This window comes from Macaca thibetana, chromosome 15, assembly GCF_024542745.1.
Source record: "Macaca thibetana thibetana isolate TM-01 chromosome 15, ASM2454274v1, whole genome shotgun sequence".
Taxonomy (NCBI): domain Eukaryota; kingdom Metazoa; phylum Chordata; class Mammalia; order Primates; family Cercopithecidae; genus Macaca; species Macaca thibetana.
Window position 1 is genome coordinate 59,112,656 of NC_065592.1, and position 20,860 is coordinate 59,133,515.

A 20,860-nucleotide genomic window follows, 5' to 3' on the forward strand; every position below is an offset into this window, starting at 1 on the left:
GTTTGAGGTATATGTGGTGAGGGTGCGGGTTTTACCAGTGAGCTGGTGAAAGCCATGATTCACAGGATACATTAGAGAAATTAAAGAAAACACCTGAGTTTCAACAGCAACAGCTTCTTCAAAAGAGTACAGTTTTTTTTCTAGACTTTTCAATTATACATTGAGAAATTATTTGATAAAAGGTAAGTTTTCTTACTCCTTTTAAATATTCAGGTAGCTGCTACGTCTGATTGGCAAATCAGATAGTTGCTATTATTCAATTTTCTTTGCAAAATGAATCTGAATTTTTTTTTGAGACAAAGCCTTGCCCATGCTTGAGTACAGTACTACAGCCTCAAACTCCTGTGCTCAAGCAGTCCTCCTGTCTCAGCCTCCCAAGTAGCTAGGACTACAGGTTCATGCCACCACACCTGGCTAATTTATTTTTATTTTTAGTAGAGATGGATTCTTGCTATGTTTGTCAGGCTGGTCTTGAACTCCTGGCCTCAAGTGATCCTCCCACCTTGGCCTTCAACAGTGCTGAGATGTATTCAAGACCATGCCTGGCCTTGAATCTGAAATTTTTATGTGCAAAATGGAACTGAAAAAAGTCACAAGAAATTATTGTTTTCAAATATGTACCATATACCTTCTAAAATGATGCAGTCTGCTACATCTGATTGGTAAATCAGTACCTGCCTCTCAATTATGAATATCAGATATTAGTAATATTTGTTAAAGATAATGAGTTTATTGGAGACGCTTTATTCAGTTAAATCTTCTTAATTCAGTATTTTGTTACCTAATGTGTTTGCATTAATTTTGATTCAATGCTCTGTACTTAATGATCCCCAAATTCCTAAATACCCTTACATTAATAGATCATGCAATTAAGTTTGAATTGTGTCCTAGGAAGTCAATTAGTCCCTTTTCCACCAGTTACCTAGCCCCAGGACAAGATATTACAGGCTCTTGTGCAATAGAACACTCGTAAGTTCCTGTCCTCACAAGAAACAGACACCACATACTGTATATGCGTGAGTGACTGCATATGTGTATACCCAGTACCAGGCTTAGGTAATGCTGGACTTTTGTTTCTGGCAAAGGCAATTTATATTAGAATCATATTTAAAAGAGTATGCTTCTTCCTTATCTATACCTTGGTAGCACTATATAACGAAATGTTTTACCTTTATAGGTTTACCTTACCCTCTATTTTGGGTAAATAATACGTATTACTTACTAGTTTTTTAATAGAGACATACAAAGAGGAAAGCAAACATAATTTATAATCCTGTCCAATTATTTTTATTTAAAATAATAAATTGCTCTTTTATCCTTTAAGAAAAAAATGTATATGTATACCCTCCAGGTATGTGTCTATGTATACATTTTCACTTGCACAAAAGTTATACATAATGTCATTCTTATACCTTAATGTTTTGTAAGGACCACCAAATACTCTGTGGTATAACTATATTATTTATTTAGCCTGTACCAATCATATTGACGAGTGTTCAAGCTGTCTCCAGTGTTTTACTATTAAAAACAATGTTGTAGTGAGCATCCTTGGACATAGAACTTAGTGGTACTTTTGCAAATGTACTTGTAGAATAAGTTTCTAGCTGGGAATTTTTGGCTCAAAAGAACATTATTTTTGGCAGGGCATGGTGACTCATGCCTGTAATGCAAACACTTTGGGAGGCGGAGGCAGGAGTATGACTTGAGTTTAAGGGTTTGAGACCAACCTGGGCAACATAGTGAGACCTTGTCTCTACTAAAAATACAAAAAAATAAAAATAAAAAATAGGAGTGGTGGCACACACCTGTAGTCCCAGTTGCTTGGGAGGCTAGGGTGGGAGGATTACCTGAGCCTGGGAGAATTGAGGCTGCAGTGAGCTATGGTCGCACCACTACACTCTATCCTGGATGACAGAGCAAGACTGTCTTAAAAATCCAAAAATAATATTATTTTTAAGAGCACATAAAGCAGTGAACTAACTACACACTGCTGAGCCACAGTTTGTTATTGTTTAAATACATCTGAGTGGCAGAAATTGACCAAGTAAAGTTATTAGAGTAAAAATAAAATTGTACTGAGAGTCACTGGGATATTTTGTGGACTATAAATATAGTGGTAATAGCCTATAATTAGCTGTCATCAACTTTGGACATTATTGACTTAATAAAATTTTTGTCACCATTTCCTCCCTGTCTTTTCACAAGTATTCCATAAACATTCTCAGGGTTCATTTTAGATCAAAGACCATTAAAAAAAAGGAACTACCCGCAAACTTCCTGTGCCTAACTACATCTTCAAAAGTGGACACTCTAAGGAAGACTATGTTGTTATGATCAGAAATAAGTTTGCGCTTTCAATTAATGGGTGTGTTTTCCCTCCCTCAGGTGAAAGGAAAAATTTTGGAAAAGTAAAACACTGAAGAGGCATAGTATTCTCCTGTAACTTGGAACTGGAGAGGAGGCAAGATGCTGGCATAGCTGTTGAACTGGGAACCTGCTATGCCAACATATTGCCATCTTTCCTGTCTGACAGCAGCCATGGCCACCTTCATGCCAGTCCTTCGTGTATTGCTGTGTATGTGCGCCCTTCCTTGGAGGTGGATTTCCATGACATGGCCTTTCTCACCTCCCTGACTTCCGGTCCTGCTCTGCAGTATGTCCTACCATGAATTCACTCCATGCTAGCCACATTGGCCTGTATGTGTATTCCTTGGACACACCTAGGATGTTCTTGCCTATTAGCTTGCCTACCTTTCTCTCATCATTTGATGAGCGAGGACGTCATCTCCTCAGAGAAGCCTTCCGTAACCATGCTATCTAAAATACTCCAGCACTCCAGTCACCCTTTATACCATTACTCTGTTTTTTCAGAAACATTGGTGCTTCCTGAAACATATTTGTTTACTTGCTTAGTGACTTTTCTTCCGCACAACCATGTAAGCTTCTTGAGCGTTAGGGACCTTGTTAGGGATAACCACTGTATTCTTGGAGTGTGACACATAGTAGGTTCTCAATACATATTTTTGAAACTACCCTGATGCAAAAGATATCAAATAATTATAGCTTTTGCATTACAAATGTCTTTGGTGAAATCCCTGGCTCAAAACTAATAATAAAGAAATAAACAGATGATGTTGAGTTCTGGGCCTGCAAACCTAACTCTTTAAAGCAGTCATAGTAAATGTGTCATTGGGTCCACAGACTCATGGAAGTCAGCCTATTTTACTGGGAAAAGCGTGAGCTTCAAAATAAAACTGATGGTCAAATCTCATTACTGGTGTGTTCTTAAGTCATTTAACCTCCGAGTGCCACAGTTTACACAAATGGAAAATGAGAATAATAATACTGACTCCATAGGACCCTCGAAATAAGGAAATAAGGTATTTTTGTCAGGTGATTCTTATCACACGTCTAAAAATTTAGTGTCTCTAAAATTCTTGATATATGCATACTAGTAGACACTCAACAAATTTAATTGTTTCACTACTAAGAAAAAAGTTTTCTTTAGTTAGAGACAAGAGATTGTATGTGAAATGTGTGGAAATTCTATGCCAGAACTATAGTACATGTAGAATTCTTTGTAAAGACAGAAATCTTGAGAGACCGAGGAGTTAATTGTCAAGGATTTCAAATTCTTCTCCTGGTTAGTTCACATTCCTCATCTTCCTTTGTTTCTGGAGTTACTCATTGTTTGTAGATTTCTTTTAAAAGTGGTTTCTACACATTCACTTTAAAGAGTAAGAATGTTCAATAAATACAATTGTATTTTAATGTTTAATAAATACTGATGTTTAGTAAATACTATTTGATGTTTCATGTTTTTAAGTATTGAAATTTTAATAAAAAGCTTTGCTTTTAATAAATAAAATTTCATATTAATTTTAATGCTTTTCCAAGAAATAAAAGAGCAATCACTGTTCTCAGTTGTCATTATTTATTATTACTCAGGGTATTAAAATGTACAGAAATATCACATTATACCTTCATTTCATGCCTCTTGGAGTATATTAAACTAAGTTGCTAATTTAACGAAAATGTGTAGCACAAAAGTGTGGCAGTTTAAATCTACAATTTTATGAGCATCTGCTTGTATAAGGATAATTGGTTTAAATGCATCATTTAAAAGTTAATATGATAATTAAGTACCATAAGCAGTATTAGGTACTTTCGTAATCAAAATTGTCTACAGAGTTTTTGTTTCAATCTTGGTTGCTTCTATATTCACTGCCTTCTTTTGTTCTTTTAATTCTTGAGGTTACTAATTAGAAATGAATATATAAAATAATAGCCACTAACCCTAGAGGGTTAGAAAGATCACATTATACCTTTATTTCATGCGTCTTTTGAGTATATTAATCTCAACTGTTAATTTAGCAAAAATGTGTAGCACAAAAGTGAGGTAGTTTTAGTCTACAACTTTTATAAGCATCTCTGTATAAGGATAATTCACTTAAAGATATCGTTGTACAAGCTGATCTTGCCTATGAAGACTTTTAAGAACTCACAAAACAGCTTTAATTGAAAATTGAGATTCACAGTGCCTTATTCATTCTTTATCTTAATAGGTAAAGATAATTTGTTACAGAGTCAATTGGCCATGACATACAGTTTATTACAAGAACTGGTCTATTTTACCTATAACTTAGTTTTAAAAACTTGTTTCATTAGTTTATTTGGGCTTCTTTTGCCTTTTGCAGAGTTCCATTTACCCTCTTCTACATCAGTTACAGAAATATCCAGTGCCCCCTTGACCTCAGTGTAGTTGATGAGCTGGGGTTCCATGTGTGGAAATGAACATTGCTTGCCAAGCACCATCCTCCACATCTGAATGTGTTTTACTCTAATTACTAAACATCTGAAGCTTCTTTTTTGATTCCAAGTGAACAATGTTTGCAGGGAGAAACTCAAACCCCTCAAACTTCAGACTTAGGAACATCAGAGTAAGAGAATAAAAAAAATTAATATTCTAAAGTGTCCAGTAACTTCTTGAAGTCAGTGGTTTTTAAACTTCATTGTTGTATTATCACCTAGAGAGCTTGTTTAAAAATGCAGATTCCCAAACCATTCCCTAGACATTCTGATTTAATGCATCTTGACTGAGACTTCAAATCTTCATTTCTAATAAGATTCCTCCTGTTGATTCTGATCCAGCTTGACAATAGAACTATGCTTTGAGGCCGGGCGTGGTGGCTCACGCCTGTAATCTCAGCACTTTGGGAGGCCGAGGCAGGTGGATCACCTGAGGTCAGGAGTTTGAGACCAGCCTGGCCAACATGGTGAAACCCCATCTCCACTAAAAATACAAAAATTAGCCAGGTGCAATGGCATGCACCTGTAATCGGTGCTACTTGGGAAGTGGAGGCAGGAGAATCACTTGAGCCAGGGAGGGAGGTGGAGGTTGCAGTGAGCCAAGATCATGCCACTGCACTCTAGCCTGGCTGACACAGTGAGACGCCATCTCAAATATATATATACACACACACATACACACACTGTCCTAAGTCTTATACAATTCCCAATATAGAACTTGGTCATGATCTTAAATGCAGCCTGCTTTTCCACTGTATCTGTGCTTATGAAAAACTGGAAAAAGTCTTTGTAATTGTCCTTCATACTCTGAGGTTTCTTACATAAACAGCCTTATAACTATACACAGGAGCACTCGCTGCACCGTGTATGGGGTGACGGTGATATGCTTCCACAGAGTTGTTTTTAACTTCAATGCTTTTTTTCTCCATTGGCTCATATTATAATTTTCAAGATGTTTTCTTTTCTTTTCTGATTGCCTTGATATTGACCCAAATCCTTTACCTCTAAATATTCTTTCTCTAGGATTCGTGTCAAATTGTAAATGACATATGAGCTCTTTTCGGCTACAGACTAGGTCTAATTATGCAGAAGGGGAATTTTCAAAATTTTTAGTACTCTTACTGTGATAAGTCTTTCTGTAAACTAAAGGATCATATCTTGAGCTATTTCTTATTTTTGCAGAGTTTAAAAAATTGAGATGTCTTTTCCTTTATGAGGTAGTGTAGTGTAGTAGAAGGAGTGTCAGAATGAAATGCACAAAGATTTGGGTCCTAGTCCCAGTTCTGCCATTTTGTAACCATGTACATGAGTTGGGGCAGATCATTTCATCTGTTTTCCTTTTTTTAAATTGGGGGTAATAGTAGGAGAGATTATATGGTATATATGGTATATTAGAAAGAAAAGAGGAAAAAGCAAAATACAGCTGTGAAAATGAAGCAAATTGGAAGACAATTTATTTAAAAAGTTTGGTTTTTTTAGTAATTGTATTTAAATTTATTTCAATGTTTTATTGTTTTACGTTATTTTTGTCTAACTTAAATGTGAGAAAAAAAGCAGAGTTCTGGATAGAAGGCAGATAACCTTTGTTCTCATCCAATCTGAACCACTTATTTGCTAAATAATTCCAGTCAAAAACAGAAAAGTATGTGGTATTTTAGTTTTATCTTGAGGAAAGGTCTGGCTTCTCTTACTCTATTTCAAAGCCTAGAAATAAAATGATGATTATTCTGTGACTCATATACTTGCTTTTTATGTCATTGGTTTATTATGAGATTCAAATCAGATAAGGTATATAAAACTGCTTTGAGAATGGTAAGAAGCTATACAAACAAAAGTTCTAAGATATGGCTTATAAATTCTTTTCAACCCTTTTTCCTTTCACTGTTAACAAAAGTTTGCTTTTGAAATGATTAAAATTTTTAAAAAATTAAAATATTTTATTCTAAGCCTGGCTATACTGTTTTAATTTGTAGGATTTTAATCGTTTATCATTATATTTGTAGTAGCTAGACTGATAGGAGAGTTGTGTGTTGAGTCCATCCCCTTTCAGCTGTCTCATCTAGGAATGAAGAAGCAGAAAGGTGGGGCAGGCTGGTTGGATCCACTACAGTGGATTTCCTATTGAATCAATACTTGCCTCAAAACCACATTAAAGCCAGGAATGGTGGCATGCACCTATAATCCCAGCTACTCGGGAGGCTGAGGTGGTAGGATGGCTGCATCCCAGGAATTAAGGCCAGCCTGAGTAACATAGCAAGACCCTGTCTTGTAAAACATACAAAACCAAAGCATTAAAACCAAAGTACTTTTAGTTTTCAGCTGAAACTTAGGTGATGTTCTTATTTCTATATAAATATTTTGTGTATTTATTTAATATACATCAGAAAAATACAGAGCATCTCCTTTTAAAAGTAAATTTGTTTTAATGTTTTTAAAATTAAATAAAATGTTGAGGTATTTATAGTCAAGGAATATGACAAAAATTGTGAAAGTGCTGCTTAAGTAGCCAAACTTTGGGAAATCTAATAGGATTGTGGGTAAGCAAGATCCTGCTGTCGTGTAGCTGGGGAAGACTTTATAGATAACACGTTAGATGTTACCTAAGGTTTCCTGCATGCATGGATCAATTTAAGAAGTATGTTTAGGTATTATTCTTGGATGAAGAAAATATTAGTTTTAAGTGAGTGTTAATGGACTTTGCCCATGAACTGCATACATGGTCATATATTTTTACTGTTAAGAATTACTGATATTTCCCAGATGTAAAGACCATTCTTCTTATGTCCTTGAGAGCAAAGCCCAGTTGGCAAATAATAAGAAAGTTCATTAGTCAATCTGAGTAAGTATTTGAGTAAGGATCAGGGCAGGTGTGTGTCCTTTTTTGAAGATAAGATTGCCAAACAGTGGCAGTTGATACTGTCAGAGCAGGCACATAATCTGCATGTATCCAACAAAAACAGAAACCCCTTCTGTCAATAAAGTTAATTTGCTAAGTTTGGGAGTCAAAATCTGGAAGTCCAAAAAGATACATAGTGAGGAGAATCATCAAGTATGCATGAGGAAACAAACTGGGATGGCATTACAGGAAAATGATGTCATTACTTGGAAGGAAGCCACCTTCGTGGTTTGCATTCTTTGGAAATAGGTTCTATCTAATTGCTTAACTTTGCAAAAAAAAAAAAAAATGAGTGATTTGACTTTCTGATTCCAAATTAATTACTTGACCATTGAAAGTTTTTATAGAGGAGCATTCATGGAATTTGTGTGACCCAGAATGATCCCTGCCTGTGTTTTCTCATCTGCCTTTCCTCTTTTTTTTATTTTTTATTTTTTTATTATTTTTATTTTTTATTTTTTATTTTTTTTGAGATGGAGTCTCGCTCTGTCACCCAGGCTGGAGTGCAGTGGCCCGATCTCAGCTCACTGCAAGCTCCGCCTCCCGGGTTCACGCCATTCTCCTGCCTCAGCCTCCCAAGTAGCTGGGACTACAGGCGCCCGCCACCTCGCCCGGCTAGTTTTTTGTACTTTTTAGTAGAGACGGGGTTTCACCGTATTAACCAGGATGGTCTCGATCTCCTGACCTCGTGATCCGCCCGTCTCGGCCTCCCAAAGTGCTGGGATTACAGGCTTGAGCCACCGCGCCCGGCCCTGCCTTTCCTCTTGTAAACCTTTCCTGATTTGTAAAACATGTATAAGAAACTCAAACATTGGACTTTGGAGACTTGTCATAAAAAATTGTGTTGAGCTATTGCAGGATCGTGGAGAGACAGAGGTTATCTTGGGAAGGAGATCCAGGTCAAATGTACTTGAAAAAAGATTGGTACTTGAGAATGAAAAAGAGGTTAAAAAAAAAAAAAAAAAAAAGGAAGCAAATATAATTGGTGGTAAGGTCACAAATCCAATAATAAGAGAAAGCCCACACATTAAAATTGAAATATTAGGTCTGTAGATAAATGTTACATTTCCCTAAATGTAACACATTCAAAGTCATTACATGGTGCTTGTAATTATTTTGAATTAGATAACTCTTCTTTGCATCATTACCTGAATTGAATATAAAAGGTCTAGCCGTTTTAGTAGAGCACAGAAAGCCTTTTCCTGACTTCCTGTGCCATGACCTAGATTTTTTCAGTTATTTATTCATCATTCAATATTTATTAAGCACCTCTCATGTACTATACATAGTCTGTACCTTTCCATGACTTGCAGTCTAAGAAAAAAGATAATCATTGCAAGTTTGATTATTATTGCGAAGGACTTTTTTGTTTGTGTATGGAAACATAACAAAGACACCTAATTTAGACAAGAAGTGGTAAAGGAAAAACAAGAAGTGGTAAAGGAGAAATATTATTTAAGTTCAGGCAAAAAATAAAAAATAAAGAGGTGGAGGGCAGGGGAAGAGTATCCCAGACAGCATATATGAGAGCCATGAAGCTAGAAATTTTGGCACATCAACAACTGACGTGTCAGGAGTGTTGAGAATAGTGAGGAAAAGAGGAAATGGGGTGTGCAATACAGGGATGGGGCCCAACACAGGTCTCCTTAGCCTTATTGAAAGTACAGGTAATATCATAAGTTAGATGAGGGGCCACTGAAGGACTTAATGTCACTGCCTCATAAAACAAAACTTTTTTATTGGAGAGTCACATTCTCTTCACAGGTTTATTCACTTCTGCCCTCTCATGTATCTAAAAATTAAACTTCCCTGGATGCTGTCACTCCTCTTTGTTACTGGCCCATCCATCACATTCTCTTTGTGCCCTAACTTCTAGCAAAAAGAGCTAATATTTATTGCCTCTGTTTCTTCATGACCCATTGCAATCTATCCTCTGTTCTCATAATTAGATTGGAACTGCTGCTTCCAAAGGTGAGGTGTTCATGACTGAATAATCAGCAAACCCAGCAGTCACTCACATTGTTGACCACAGTTCCCCCAAGGCTCCCTTTTTGATGTTCATGACACTACTCTTATTCATCAAATTTCTAACAACTGTCTCTCAGTCTTCTCTCTGACTAGTCACCAAATTCACCCTTCCTCTTAAAGCATATTTTCAATACTTTTCCAATCTTTTAAATCGATTTCTCTTTCTTCCTAGGGCATCTGTATCTACTATTTGGTTTTCAGCTCTTACAAACACTGAAGATGTCCTACCTAACGTTTTTAGCCCAGACTTCTCTGCTTTACTCCAGTTTTGCATTTTCTAGTTGCTTTTTAAATCCCCTCAAATGGTTGTGCCATTGGTACCACAAACTCAATCCTTAGAATACCAGAAACCTACTCCAATCTAAATGGCTTCTTCTCTTATCTTGGTTAAAAGCTTTGCCACTCATTCACATTGGGAACCTGAATGTTACCTTTCATTTTTTTCTCACCTATCCTCACACCTCCTCCCCCACCTAATCATGTGTCAAATCCTGCTGATTACATCTCTGCAGTGTCTCTCAGGTAGTCACTGCTTCCCATTACTGCTGCCATTGCCTTTGTTCATACCCAGCTCACAAGCAGCCAGCTTAAAATCTTCTGATTCATCTCCCAGCCTCTATTCCCTGCCCTTCTCCCAATCTGAACCTGTTTTCCATGTCTGCTAGAGTTATCCTCCTAAAACATACATTTGATGATCTTAGTCTCTTGCTGGTTTACTGAATAAAGTCATAATTCCTTAGCCTTATAATTAATGTGCCCCACAAGTTTGCACCAAACCATTTTTCCTCTTGCATCTCCTAGGTACCTGTGCCCTAACCAAAGCAGACTGTTCTAAAAATCTAACACACATTTACATCTTCATGCCATTTTGTGTATTTTGCCATGTTTCTCTTTTTACTGAAGAACTTCCCATCCCATAATGCCCAATAAAGATGACATTTCTTTTTGATGAAATCTTCCCTGATCCTCTTAAATAAAATTGCTTTTTCCTATATGTCCCAAAAACATTTTGTATGTGATTCAATCATATAAAGCATTTGTTTCTGTAAAACATCATTGCACACCTGCCATGTTTGAAGGGCACAATTTTTTTTTTTTTTTTTTTTTTGAGACGGAGTCTCGCTCTGTGGCCCAGGCTGGAGTGCAGTGGCCGGATCTCAGCTCACTGCAAGCTCCGCCTCCCGGGTTTACGCCATTCTCCTGCCTCAGCCTCCCGAGTAGCTGGGACTACAGGCCCCCGCCACCTCGCCCGGCTAGTTTTTTGTATTTTTTAGTAAAGACGGGGTTTCACCGTGTTAGCCAGGATGGTCTCGATCTCCTGACCTCGTGATCCGCCCGTCTCGGCCTCCCAAAGTGCTGGGATTACAGGCTTGAGCCACCGCGCCCGGCTGAAGGGCAGAATTTATTCTTCAGCTTATTTGTGGTTGTGAGAGAGAAAAAAGAGATCCTCCTCTAAGTACTGTTTGAAGATAGAGTGCGTGTCTTCTTTGTATATTTATATCTTCATAGTATCTAGTACAAAACCTTGCACATGTAACACATTTGATGAATATCTGTCATAGCAATTATCAATTGTTCTGTTTCATATACAAAGTACTTCCAAGGTGTCAGCTTTTAAGGTGTAAACACACACACACACACACACACACACACACACACACACACACAATGCTGCAGTTGCTTTCAATAAATGAGGACACATTTATCTGCTCAGGCTTTCCAGCAGTGCTTTATTATATAAGCTATTCTGGTTAGCTCTATTTTATGGATCAGATGCTTGCCCTGGCTACCTCCAGGTAAGAATTTATAAGGCCTGGGACCAGATGATGTCAGGACCCAAAGCAGATTTAAGGGTATGCTGTTTTCCTCACCTGTCATTTTCTTTATGACTATTGATCATTGCTTCTCTGTTCCCCTCTTTTCACTTTATCTTTTCTTACTCATTTTTCTCTTACCATAGACTTGTCTTAGAATTGTATGGGTACCATTGCCTGTCTCTACATCATGACCTTTCAGCTTCACCTCCCACTGTTAATTGTAACAGAGTCTTTATCTATCCCAGTTCCAGCTCCCAAGAGAGAACCTCATGGGCCCAGTACTCCTTTCGGACCAGGCCTCATTATAGGTTTCTTGCATAGGCAGCCCTTTGGTCATATATACCACCTCTGGTCCAACCACCTCCAGCTTGCTACACAATGTGTCTGGCTCAGTTATAGGAGTTATGAACGGGGTATTTCCTCTTCATAAGGGATGTGAGCCTTTTCTGCCTACACTCACCAAATGCCATCACTGGATAGAAGTATTTATATATCTAAGTACCCTTTAAAAATTTAAATTATTTTCCTACTCTCATATCTTAACAGAACTTCCACAAACACTAAAATAGTTATATTGATTTAAAAAATTATGACCCCAATTATTGATTCTCTCTTTTTCATAATGTGCCTTGTCCTTCAAGTCACACACTTACAAGATTTATGATTGCTAATGTTTGAAAAAGTCTTAAACTTGATTCTTTTTCTCTATTCTTCCTCACCTTTTCTAAATAGAGCCCATATAAATTCCCAACATTTGGTGTTTGCCCTCTCTTTTACCATCCCTTATTTTATTGCTTCCAGTAATTTTAGATGAACTCTGGAGAACATATGAGGCTGAGTCTCTTCACTTTGTGCTCGACTTTAGGTCAAGTTCTTTTGACACTTACACCACAAATGGATTTTATATTCAGTGATTTGCTGAGTGAAGAAGTTAGAGAAGCCATGAAAATAAAAAGGATTTTTCTAGATTAAAGTCATCCAGTCTAATAGTCTGTGACATTTCCAAGATTTTTCAACTTTGATTTCATTCCTAAGTTATGTAATACCAAATATCTTGGTAAATCATTTTATAGCTATAGCATGAATATCCTGTTTCTAATTTAATCTCATCTTTTGATTTTCTTCATGTGCTCCTGAAAACAACCTTTTATGGCTGTAGCCAGAATCAGTTTAGCATTCTTTTATCCTAGTCTTCTTTAATTTTTTAAACATTAATGGACTGTTTTTAAAAGTAATAATCAAGCAGCATGCTAATAATGCAAAGTCTTCCATGGCATTTCTCTTGCCTTTAGCTAATATTTGTAATTCTTTGTTAATATGTTTTGGTATGTGTGTTTTTTCTGCAGCTCTTAGGACTTGGCAAAATTACAACTGAATCTGAAAACTAGCAACTTCTTGTTCTTCTCAGGAAAGCCAAGAAAACGATGTAATGCAACATTAAAACCAATCTCTAAGGAATCAAATGTGGAATATCTAGGTTTCAGTGCTATCATTGGTAGGCACTCAGTAAATATTTGTTAAAATGACTGACAGAATTTTTATTAAGTGAATAGAATTTATGATCATTTCAAACCCTTACTATCTTGGTTTCAAAGGCAAAGCAAGTATGTAAAAATCAAGTTTCTTTTTGGAGAAACATAAGGCACAACTAATGAAAGCACTGACTTCCAGAAAAGTCTCGAAGTTAATTGTGTATCACTCACTAGAGTGTCATCCTTTGAAAAGACAGCCAACGACATCCACATTGCCTTGCATGCAATGCCCTACATTTCCACGGACCACATCCAGTGTCCTCATTTCTGTTTGAGGCCCAGGGGAAGCATGCCTGGTCTTTCTCTTTATTTCACAGCTTGAAATTACCCATCTGCCAATAGATCGATAGTATTAGTCTATTGTCTTCTAACTTCTTTAAGGGAAAGAACGTCTAAGAGTCATGCTGCTTTTACCAGAACACGATGAAGTATTGCTATGACAACCTTAATTGTATATTATAGGCAAATCAGATACCACCTTGAGAAGACAAGATAAATAATTGCCTGCACTAATGGCTTGAGACAAATTTATGAGGAAGAAAATGCTTATAATTTAGAGAGCTGTATACATTAACTTGTGTATGAATTGGAAAATGCCTGCTTTTATTTAATTTTAGCAGTAAATCACCTAGCTTCAACTTGCAAAATATTTGTTTCATTAAATCTGAGAACCAATGATCTTAGTGATTTAGCTCCTGATAATTAAACAAAATGATAAATTAGTCTATTGTAAAGTCTAATGTAAAATTGTTTAGACTTTCAGAAAATGTATCACTGCTTTTTTATTCTAAGAAGGTGTTTGCGTCTGCATTTATATCTCAAAAAATTATAAAATGCTCTGTACCTGTTGCCTCTCTTTTAATGCCCTTGACTTCCTACCACGCTTCTCCTGTACCATGCACATATGTACATTTTCCTTTCACATCAGTGTGTGATTTTCTAGTTATAACCAGGTATGTTAATGAGAAATAGACATTAATTAGAAATGGAAAAGTTCAATTTTACTAATCTAAACTTAAACACTGTAGTGTTCAGTGTTATATTGAGGAAAATAATCACTGTTTTTTACTGTCTGGATGGTAATGTGAAAGCCAAAATAATGTGGAGTTATGATTCAAAATTACACCCTCTTAAAAGTCCATGTGATGCAACCTCAAAGTCTCGAAGTACCACAATACTTGGTATCTAGGCACTCAATCCCAAATAATAGCTGTCTGGCAACTATTTCATAGTGTCTGTTTTCTGCCTTCCATAATAGAATTTGTTGTTTTTTAAATGCTTTTTTCTGTTTGTTACATAAATATGTATGCTGATGGTTCAGAAAGAAAAAAAAAAAAACAATTCTGAGGGCCTCAGAAACTGAAGTAATTAAACCATTTTGAAAATTATCAGTGCACCTCCAGGAGTTGATTCATTTTGGGAGAACTTAATCTTGTCCTGACCTTCAGAATGGATGAGATGAGTAGGAAGAAGCTTAGTTTATATTCCCAAGGCAAATGAATGGTTTCATTATATGACCTGACTGTATCTACAGCACAGACTCAGTGACAAAGAGGACATTTGTTTCTGTGTGTTAAGATGGTTTTAAGAACCTTTATTCCTGCCCCAAACAGGAGAACTGTTGAACTGTTACCACACAGAATGCTTATCAAAGACACTGACATCTTTCCAGCCTGCTCCACCTGTGCCCCAATTGCTACCTGTTGTTGAGTGTGTGTTACCACTTCCAAGCCATCTTCTGTTGAATTTCAAGAGAAGCCACTCTGAGCAGCAGTCTCTCAGTTTCACGACTTTAGAATGACCTCTTTCATTTTGCGTTTATATGTGACCAAAGGTGGCTCAGATTGGGTTTCCCAGCTTCCTAGGTGAAGTTTGACACCAAGAGATGGGGTCAAGCTAGGGTGCCCTCAGGAAGTTAATCATGAAGATAAATTGGTCCAACATTTAAGTGTAATTAAGCCCAGAAAAAATTGAAATTGTATTTAAATACATCTGTTTAACACTCTTCCCTCTTTGTATCCCAGGCACACCAGTTTTAGTGTTTATAATGAGCTTTACAGATCTAATATTACACTTTTAATTAAGATTTTTTTTTAAGCAGCAATATCTTGCCTTAGTTTTAGTTGATTTATTTATAAAGTACCTTGTTTGAGACAGCAATTCTTATCTTAGCCCACAAGTATATTTTTACCTGGCATTCAGATGAACTTGGGTTTCTGGCATAGCATTCTATAGGTCATTTGGACAGCCTCCCATCTGGTCTTTTGATACCATTTGCACCAATCTCAGTATTTCCTGTAACCATTTTAGACCATAGCCTTCACACATCCTTTCGGTCCTGGCTGTTGACTGTGCCAACAAAAATGTGTAACCAGTTAGTTAGACTTTGTTGCTCAGCAAACTCATTAATCTCTGGACCAGGTCAGGCACCAGTCTTCATATCTGATTTTTGGTAGTTACACAAAGTAAGCAGTATTGATTTTAGACAACTCCATCATTTGGTAATTGCTTAGAGCCTTGAAAAATGTAAGCCAAATTAAGAAGGCAAAGGGCAAAGGTTCCAGTTCTTTAATATTATGTAGTCTTCTGGTTTATTTTTCTCTTTGCTCTACCAAGGAGTGAAGTCAACTGAGTTCTTTCTCAAAACTCAGATTAATGAATTCCAAATGTGACAAAAACCCTGTGAGGTTACAATGACTTCTTTGGTGTTTGTCTCTTTTAATCCCTCAAATATTTCTTCAGGAAAGGAAGAAGTGACAAGTCTAAACTGAAGAAGTTGACATCAGAGGGTCAGTGGCATGGAATCTTAGTTCAGTTCCCACAAAAGGAGGATTTCCTGGTACCAAGAGATAAAATAAATATGATTTGGGGGGCTGGGACAGGACTTCAAAGGGGCAGGGAATAAATAAATATTAAATTACTAATGTCTTTACTAGGCAATTTATACATGTTATCTTCTTTAATCCTTATAATTACTCTGCAAGGTAATTATCAGCATTCCTCTTTTGCAGAAATGGAGCCTTACTAAAGTTAACTCTCTCCCCAAGCACTGTACATTTGGTAGCCTGGATTTCAGAGCCAGTATTATCTTAGTGTAAAACACTGACACTTCCAGTACATTGTTTGTTTCAAGGGAAAAACAGAGCATTAATTCCAAGGTAAAGTTGACTTGCTGTATTTCATAAATTATATTGGCAGATCCTTTTCTATGATGATTTCCACCTAGAATGCCTGGTGCCTTTTTTAGGTAGGAAGAACAGTATTCATTAAGACTTTGCATGCTATTCAGAGAAAAATATGTTCACTGATATCATCTGACCCACCCAGGACCACCCCCCTACACACACACACCACACCACACTGTACTGTAACTTTTCCTGAGCCTGGGTCAGGCCTTCTAATCAGCAATATTTATTTAGTTTCTTGAATATACATTAGAATTTTAGGGTTTTTCTCTATCAGCTATTGAAAAAGTTTCATGTGCCTACATGCCAAGCAACATGGTAATACTTTTTTACCTGTAGTGTCAATTATTGCTTTGTATGAAGTAGGCCTTTCTATGTTGATTTAACAGATGAAGGAATAAACTCAAAGTTTCTGAAGATTCATGTAGGTTTACCTAGTTGACAAGTTATAGAGCTAGAATTTGAGCCTCTGTCTATTTTGATTCTAAAACTGTTCTTTTCCTTGTGTCATGGCCATTTGTCCCTCTACTCATGGTCCCTCTGTTTGGGTGACATGCGTGCTTTTGTTGTTAGTTGTGGCTTTTTACAGAGCACCATAAAATGGAATGCACCATAGAAAACAATCATACCTTAGAGTCACATGGAGCTGACTTTTAATTCTATTTACTATTGATTATCTTTGTTTGTTGTATTTGGCTATCTAATGACCTTTTCAGATATTATATTTTTATCTTGAACTTTTCTTTGTTTCAAGATTTCATTTATTTTTATACTTGATTTCTTGTATATCTTTGAATACATGGAGCCAATTTATGATAGCAGTTTAATATTTTTGCTAATTCTATCATCTCATTTATTTTCTATTAATTAATTTTTCTCCTGATTATAGGTTATATATTCTTATTTCCTATGTCTGGTAGTTTTTTTAATTGAATGCCAGTTATTGTGATTGTATATTTTTATGTGATGGATTTTGTTGTATTCCTTTAAAGAGTGTTGGATTTTGTTTTGGTAGGCAGCTATGGTAATTATGTATTAGTTTGATTCTTAAAATCTTATTTTTATGTTCTTTCAAGACAGATCTGGAGTAGTCTTTACTTTAGGGTTAATTTAGCCCCACATTTAAGTTTTAGCCATTTTAGGGTCTTTTGCCCTGTGGCTGGTGGGAACTTGAACAATTTTCAGTCTTGAATGTGCACTTAAGTTGTTTGACTTAAAGCTCCCCAGCAATTATTCTTTCTTTGGAGGCTGTACTTGCTGGGCCTCATGGGGCTTTACCCAGTGCATGTACACATTAGCATTTACCAAAGACTCAAGGAGACCCTTATGAAAAAATTCTAGAACTCTTTCTCTGGGTAGCTCACTTCTTTTGGGTACTCTGTCTTGCAAATTTTAGATGCTTTGGCTTCCTCAGTCTTTATCTCTGTCTCCTGAACTCAGAGAGGTTGCTTAGAAAGGGTCCTCCTTCCTGCAATACAGTCTAAAAATTGCCCCCAAGCAAAAAGCCTCATTTGTTTCCCATCTCTTAGGGATCGCAGTCCTGGATTGGCTATTCTTCAATGACCGAATATAGTTGTTTTCTATATTTTGTCTAGTTTTTAAATTGTTTATAGAGGGAGGGTAATTCTTGACCCTGTCAGTCCCTCATGACCAGAAGTAGAAATCCCAACTATGTTTGGAAATGTTAACTTTTCTAAATTATAGATTTCTTTTATTTTCATTTTTAAAATGATCTTATATCATAAGACCTGCCTCTCAAGAATATTATAAAGATTAGAAATAATATTTATGCTCTCAGTAATGCACAAACATTTGGATTTAATATGTCAGTAGCTCAGTTTCCTTATTTGTGCAATGGGGATAATAATAGTACTTCTTAAGGTAGTTTTGTGGATTAAATAAATTATTAATAATATTTGCGATTCCTTTAGACAAATGCCTAGCACATAGTAAGAGTATTAAGTGTCAATAAAATAATTTTGGACAGCCAAGAGTGTGTTGTCTACTCCCAGAAATAAAACAATCTCATGGTTAATCAATAGTGAACACAACTAGAGTTAGAGAACACGCAAACTATCTCTTAACTTCTCTTAATGAGATGCTTTTCAGTCCACAGAGATCCATCTCAGATGGTTGTCCAGGGTTTCATATCTCTCATCTCCTCCCCTCCATTTTCCCTCTGTCTTAACCTCTCCTCCACTTTCTGCTCATGTGTTTAGTTCACTCTTGGACACGTGATGAAACATTCTCAGAATCATGATGATCATACTTGCCTACATCTTTTTTAGAGTGTTCATGTACCTTTTAACATTTATCTTTAAAAAGCTTAGGTTGTTAAATTTTTTCACAATGGAGCATCTATAGGATAAATTTTTCTCTTGATAGCTAGGCCACTTCTTGTAACTTTGATGTGTTGTTATGCTAACAGTCTCTGTTTCTTTACTATATTTTACCAGAGAATCCTGCTGAGGATTAAGAGGGAAAGAAAAGAATTAGATGATGAGGACCAAATACATAAAGCTCTTCAAGAAGTGTCTTATACATAATATAAACTCAGTAAGTAATGGCTGTTATTTTGATATCACCATTTGAGTGGTCACACAAGTGACACTGTACATCTAACACTTGTGTATTAAATATTACATTGTGTGTAAAGTGTTAAGACTAAAGACTAATATTAAGACTTAAACATGAGCAGAGGGTTTGGGGAGGACTACGTTGCCCCTGAATGTGATCATTTATGTACAATTCAAACTTACGTGTTGTAGATTGTGGGGTCTAATACTTCTACAGCTCTCTTACCAATATCCTAGAATCCTTTGTTTTATTGTCATTCAGTTGACTCTCACCTGCCAAAGTCTCAACTATGGATGGAGTGTGAACCTCCTCTGCTTATTTAAATCAAGGCAAATTGGTGCCTCTATCAATTTAGTTCACCAGTCTATGTAAGCTGATACTCAATATTGCTCTCCGATCTTTGTCAACTCTCACTCACATTCTTGCTATCACAACCATAAATTTTGCCCCCTCCCTTCAAGTTTAGAACACTTCTTTCTCCTCTATTGAATAAGTTCATTTATTCATTCAATATTTATTGAATATTTATTGGGTGCCTACTGTATTTTGGGCTGGAATGTAGTGTGCTACACTGTGTGGTTGCACTGTAAGCAAAATACAGAAATGGATAGGACCCTCTGAAGGGAGAGAGAGAAATTAATCAAATGGTCACAAATCTTATAGACTATAATGATAGCTATGAATGGAGCTATAAGTGCATGTATAAGAGCATGTCAGCTGGGTGAAGAGGAGTTGAATTGGGAGACAAGACAGGTTTCAAAGCAAAGAAAATAGAACATACCTGGGAACATGTTAATCTCATAGATGGTCCATCAGGTGCTCTAGTCTTCCACTTCACCAATAAAATAAATAGAAACCACCAGAATGAAACACTCAGCTTCCTCTTCCAAACCTGCACTCAAACCTGTGTTGATCCTATTCTTTTCTTCTTCCTGTTATAGACCAAGCCCAAGATGAGGCTCTGGTTCCATTTCTTCCACTCTCTACTGGTTTCTTCTAATCAATAGAGAGTATTTCTCACTTTTAAAAACAAAACAAAAAACAAAACTTTCCAAGACTGAACTTCCCACTCCTATCTTCACTTATTTTTTCTCTTTGATGTAGTGATCAACTTTTTGTGGGCATAGCCTATATTGTTTTGTTGTTTATTTCCATTTCCTCTTATAAGAATTGAAATCTGACTTCCACCCTTAATACTCCATTGAAAGTTCTGTTTGCCAAAGTCACTGATAATGTCCATGTAATTAACTTCAACTTATGTTTTCAAGTACTTACTTTTCTTGCCCACTTAGTGGTGTGTGACACTGTTAGACAATCCTTTGTTCTTGAAAACTGGTTTTCCTTCTACTGATCTAGACACTGTCAATTTTTTTTTTTTTTTTTTTTTTTAAGATGAAGTCTTGCTCTTGTCCCCCAGGTTGGAGTGTGATGGCGCAATCTTGGCTCACTGCAACTTCTGACTCCTGGGTTCAAGCGATTCTCTTGCCTCAGCCTCCCGAGTAGCTGTGATTACAGGTGCCCACCACCATGCCTGACTAATTTTTGTATTTTTAGTAGAGACAGGGTTTCCCCATGTTGGCCAGGCGGGTCTCGAACTCCTGATGTCAGGTGATCACCCACCTCAGCCTCCTAAAGTGCTGGGATTACAGGTGTGAGCTACTGTGCCTAGCCTAGACACTGTTTATTTCACTTTTTGGTCTCCTCTTCTACTCCTGTTTCTTGGGGACTGATCTTGAGCTATCTGTTTGTCTCATTCTGTATACAGAAGGTCAATAACTTTAGAAAAAAAGAGATGCTCCTAATTGATTTTACTCTAGTATACATCTGCATTATAGTATGCTATAACACGGGGTCCTCAATCCCCAGGCCACAGTCCAGTACTGCTCCACAGACTGTTAGCAACCAGGGCTGCACAGCAGTAGGTGAGCGGCAGGTGAGTGAGCAAAGCTTCATCTGTATTTATAGCAACTCCCTATTGCGCACATTACCTCTTGAGCTCTGCCTCCTGTCAGATCA

At 36.7% G+C, this 20,860-nt stretch overlaps 1 long non-coding RNA gene across 1 annotated transcript in view; it reads left to right on the forward strand.

Moving 5' to 3' along the window:
• LOC126937626 (uncharacterized) overlaps positions 1–3,919 on the forward strand; it is a 45,095-nt gene extending 41,176 nt beyond the window's left edge. The window contains exon 2 of the long non-coding RNA XR_007719799.1: positions 2,386–3,919. This is a non-coding gene — a long non-coding RNA (uncharacterized LOC126937626). The remainder of the gene's footprint in view (positions 1–2,385) is intronic.
• The last annotated feature ends 16,941 nt before the right edge of the window (positions 3,920–20,860 follow it).